This window comes from Microtus ochrogaster, unplaced genomic scaffold (assembly GCF_000317375.1).
Source record: "Microtus ochrogaster isolate Prairie Vole_2 unplaced genomic scaffold, MicOch1.0 UNK2, whole genome shotgun sequence".
NCBI lineage: Eukaryota > Metazoa > Chordata > Mammalia > Rodentia > Cricetidae > Microtus > Microtus ochrogaster.
In genome coordinates, this window is record NW_004949100.1 from 14,405,500 (window position 1) to 14,411,255 (window position 5,756).

A 5,756-nucleotide genomic window follows, 5' to 3' on the forward strand; every position below is an offset into this window, starting at 1 on the left:
AATTCACAGCTCCAAACCTTTCATCCACTGTCACCACTAGGGAGTTGGGGTGATAGTACAGTTGATGATGCACTTTCTTTTCCAGCACAGGGACCGATCTCCAATGTTGATATAAGTATCCAGATGCAATGACATGTGCCAGTAATTCCAGCGCTAGGGAGGAAGAGAGAGGAGCATCCTTGTGGCTCACTGTCCAGCCAGTTCAGCCACTTAGCAAACTCAGGGCTCAGTGGGTGACTATCTCAAAAAAATAATATGTAGAACAATTGAAAAATGTACTTGATGCTGACCTCTGGGTTCATTACTGGTACATGTCATTGCATCTGGATACTTATATCAACATTGGAGATTGGTCCCTGTGCTGGAAAAGAAAGTGCATCATCAACTGTACTATCACCCCAACTCCCTAGTGGTGACAGTGGATGAAAGGTTTGGAGCTGTGAATTGCTAGATTCAAATAACATGATTAACTGGTTCAAACTTGTTTATTTATCCACAAATCTAAAGGGCAGGGTAGATCCAAAAATCCATAGCTCATCATTTGAATACATTTCTACTATGAATAAAAAAGCAAGCACATAGACACATGCATATATATGTCTGCACATTCACCCACATGGACACACTCATAAACTTATGCATGCATTTGAAAAGAAGAGATAACAGAAGAGAGACAAAGGAAAAGGAGTCATTTTGAAAGGCTCTATGGCAAGTTTTATTTGCTATCTAATACTATGATTTACAATAAAGAAAAAAATACAGTTTTTCATGATCAAAGAAACTTGTATTTACTAATTATTTTTGCATTATTTTCCATTTCAGTTCTCTCATATAACACAGAAGAAATTCTCTAACATCATACAGCTGGTCTTGGAGGTCAGAAATGGAAATCAGATTCAGATTGTAGAATGATTAATAAAAACCTAGAAACAGAAATTGGGCTTCAACGCGAAGGTCAGAAAAGCAAAACAGCTTGCCGCTATTACCTCTACCTCAGTCTGAAATGGCGGTCCTGCCTCCAGGAATCTCAGAATGCGACTGTGTCTCAGAGTTGTCTCCTCCTGCTTTATATTCCTCTCGTGCTGTGATCACAGGCACGCTCCACTACCGCCCGGTTTCTATGGAACTGAGAATCCTCACAGCTTTTCCTGCACAGCATTGAACTAATGGTTGGGGTACTTGTCCACAGTTTCAATTCTACGTATTTGTTTAACTTTCTTTAGACAAACTTTCTTGAAAAATCAAGGATTATGTAAAATATCTTTATAAAATTTCAGTTTATAAAATTTCAGCACAGAGATTGTCATAGACCAGTGAAGAAGTGCTACAGAGAGAACATTTCAATCTGTATTTACATGTGTTGCCATCGTTCTTTTGTTGTAAGTTGTTTCTTATTGAATACCTTCTTCTCTCATACAATATATCCCAACCACAGTTGCCCCTTTCTTCATTCCTCCAAGTTCCCTCCTGACTATCCTCTCTCCCCAGATCCCCTCCCCTCCCCCTCCACTTCCCTTCAGAAAGGAGCAGACCTCCAAGGGACAATAGCCAAATATGATAAAACATGACTCTTCTATAGGAGTAGGAATAAAATCCATGAATATTTCTTTAAAATGGATATTGTCTGCTTAGAAATCATTTTTCTAGAACTAGATGGTCCAAATTCTTCCTTCCTTCCTTCCTTCCTTCCTTCCTTCCTTCCTTCCTTCCTTCCTTCCTTCCTTCCTTCCTTCTTCCTTTCTTTCTTCCTTTCTTTCTTTCTTTCTTTCTTTCTTTCTTTCTTTCTTTCTTTCTTTCTTTCTTTCTTTCTTTCTTTCTTTCTTAGATAGGGTTTCTCTGTAGCTTTGGAGCCTGTTATTCTAACAGAAGACAAATTATTTATATTTTATTACTTTCTCTCTCTCTCCCTCTTTCCTTCTTTCTCTTCGTCTTCCACCCCCCCGTGTGTGTGTGTGTGTGTGTGTGTGTGTGTGTGTGTGAGTGTGTTTGTGTGTGTGTTTACTTACCATGGTGCATGTGTAGGTGCCAGAGGACAATTTTTGGGAGTTAGTTTTTTCCTTCCTCTCTATTGGTCCTGGGGATAAAATTCAGGTTGTCAGGCCAAAGGCAAGCACTTCTAGCCGATGAGCCATTTTGTTGTCTCCCAAACTGCTTTTAAATAGATTTCCCCATTCTACTGGGCCCCATAAAGTCTTCCCTGGATCCAGCCAGTCAGCTTGAAAGGGTAAGCACTCTCACCACCTTCTCGGACCTCAGAATGTCTCCACATACCCCAGTCACTTGGTGTGCGAAATCAGGGATGCTATTTGTGCTAAAAGATCCTTGACTTAAAGGGTTTGTAACAACGTACTGCTGAATTGAAATTTAAGTACATTTTTCTACCAGTGTGATGATCCCATTAGTGGTGAAGTTTTCAAGAAATAGCCTTTCCATTTGATGCCTTTGTATTTCTTGTCTCTCACATCAAGTAAGTGGAATTGAAAATTGTGGTCATATTTTATTCACTTCTCTTGTTTCCAAATTACTCAGCTATGCCTTGAGAAGCAATATTTACTTCACTCTGTCTTCTTGTAGAAAACCAACAACCTTAAAAATGATATGATTTTTCATTTCAGCAAACCATATTTAAATTATCATTGTGTTGCTTATCTGTCTACCAAGTAGTAATTTGCTTTACTGTTATCAATGTGAATTTGACTTTCTGACTATTCAAAGTTCTTCTTATCATCTATTCTCAAAATAAAATACTGTACTCAGAGATAATGTAATATTAAATAGCAATATCTAAGCAGCATAAACACTCCAGTGAAAGGATAAAAGACTTTAGGGGATTTGCCTCACTTTGAGACATTCTTTATTTTCCTTCCCTCCCTTCTTCCCTCCCTCCCTCCTCCCTTCCTCCCTCCCTTCCCTCACTCTCTCCTCCTCTCTTTCTCCTTCCCTCCCTCCATCTACCCCCTCTATCTTATTCTTTTTTCTTTTTTCTTTTTGTGAGATAGTCTGTTGCATAATCCAGGCTGAAAACAAACTAGGGACTCTTTAGTCTGTATCTCTAGAATTCTGAGTACCACCCACACAGACCACATTATTTTTTACTTTTGAGTTTGACATGGACTTTTGGCAAAAAGAGCTTTCTTTTCCCACTTTTTACTGCTCATGGTATCAGTTTTCACTTCCAGGTAGATACATTCTAAATCTCTTCTGTGAACAGCTCAATTTTTGTATTGAAACCTTCAAGTCCTTGCATAGAAGAGTAGCGTGGGAATAATATGGAGTTTAAAGTTTGGGAAATAGCTTTATTACAAAATCAAGCTATGTTCCGAGCAGATTCTATATAAGATTCTAAGAGGCTGGCTGGACACAATTACATTACTTCCTCTGTTTTCCAAGGTAGTATGAAAGACATTCAATGCTTTGTGTTACTGTTAAAGAGAAATGTGTTAGGCAAAGGATCCCTGAGTGAGGAGGACAGTGTCTATTTGTCCTGCTAGGCAGATGTCCAGGGCTTTGAACAACTGGAGGCTCTATTCAGAGATACAGATGTGTCCCTTCCGTGTTTTACTTCTATAAGATCAAAGATTCTGTAGCAGGTCTGAGCTTTGTTTACTACATCCCTACGCAGAAACGGATCCATCATCGCCAAGTCAGAATCCCTGTAGTTGCTTTAAGTACAAAGTGTAACTACCATAACTTGACTGTTGTGGTTAGCTTTGTCTGTTTATTATGAACCAAATCTGACTTCTTAGGGACAATGTGCTTTCAACAATATTTCTTAGATATTCCCTTTGTTGTTTCAGCCCATACATGTGCAATTTTTTTTAAGTCTTTGGTTTATCCAGCGCTACATTTATCGCCTTTTGTGTGTGCATCTCTGAAATGCCTCTGTGGTTATCTCTGAAAGACTTGAGTTGACCCTTATTCTGGTTCTAACCCTTCCAATCCCATTAATCAATGCTTGCCACTCTCCCATTAAGTGCTTGCTATGCATCAATATACCCAGGCACAAAGAATACTGATCAGCTCCCGTTCAGATTAACCCAAGGCCTAATAACATCACTTTCTTCCCCTTTCCCATCAAATAGCCTGCCAAACTCTGAGGCTCAGTAAGTCTACTTTTGTTTGCTCTGTCTTGACAGTAGACATAGAGCATGAAAGATAATATAATTAGCATACAGTGCCGGGCAGAGGTACTTAATCTGGTCAGCCTGTGACAGAATGCCAGTTCTGTTTCAAAGCAGGCTTGTGGTCTAGGTAGGATTCCATTCTCATGTGAAGAAAGAGCAGTATGGAGGAAAAGATGATTGGGACACTAATTTTTAGATTTTTGCTTGGGAACTTGAAGGCCATGACCTTAAACATCCATCCAAAGTCACTGAGGCTGAGATCATAGTGGGACAATATAGACATAAGTCCTAGGTCCTCCCCCCTCCATCCATATCTAAGAAGGTGAACATCCAAACTGGCTAGGCTCCCACAAAGCCAGCACATTAAGTAGGATCAAAACCCCGTGCCATTGTCCTTAGCTTCTCATCAGCCCTCATTGTTCGCCATGTTCAGAGAGACCAGATATATCCCATGCTTTTTCAGTCACAGTCCAGCTGGCCTTGGTGAGCTCCCAATAGATCAGCTCCACTGTCTCAGTGGGTGGGTGCACCCCTCGTGGTCCTGACTTCTTTGCTCATGTTCTCCCTCCTTCTGCTCCTCATTGGGACCTTGGAAGCTCAGTCCAGTGCTCCAGTGTGGGTCTCTGTCTCTATCTCCATCCATCACCAGATGAAGGTTCTATGGTGATATGCAAGATATTCGTTAGTATTGGTATAGAATAGGGTCATTTCAGGTTCTCTATCCTCAGCTGCCCAAGGAACTAACTGGGGACCTCGGCTTGGGCTCCTGGGAGCCACTCTAGGTTCAAGTCTCGTGCCAACCCTAAGGTGGCTCCCTTAACTAAGAATTGTGCTTCTGTGCTCCCCTATCCAACCTTCCTTTATCCCAATCATCCTTTTTCCCCAAGTTCCCCCTATCCTCACCTTCTCCCTTTTTATATATTTGAATTCATAGCCTTTTCTTCAGAAGTCTAAGTTTATCATAAGGACATAGTCAAATGTGTTAAGATTGTATGCTATGTCCTTGTATAAATTTATTTCAAACTGAAGTGAATTTGAAAAACAAATTTACTGCCTCATCAGCCCCCCATGTAGTCAGAATTAATATGACTAGACCCATTTTATATATGTGCTAATCAAAGTCCGTCATGTCAACTGAACTAACAAGACTATGCATATATCTGAATTTTCATGCCATTCATATTCACTGATCCTGAAAGTCTTTGTGTGTGTGTGTGTGTGTGATTTTCTGTTTTTTACCAAATGTGGTATTGAAGCAAACACTATGCATGGTTCTGACCCAAGGTTTTTCTTTCACCCAATTCTACTGTCAGGTCCAAAGGAAACCGCATTTTCCTTCATTCTAAAAGGCAGATGGGTCAAATGGCTATATCTGGTACACAACAAAGAGCAAGCTGGCTTCCGGGCATCTAAGTATCACAAGAACTTGTTACACAATTCACAGTTCATGGTAGTATCCTATCTCTTCTCACCTCCACCCTTACCCTAAACCTTTTCCTATTCACTAGGTTCCAATTACTTAACCTAGCTACTCATTCTCCTTATAACTCTATTTCAGCTCCCCCCTACCTCCCTCCCTGCCTCTCTCTCTCTCCCTCCCTCCATCCCTCTCTCTCTCCCTTCCTCTCTCTC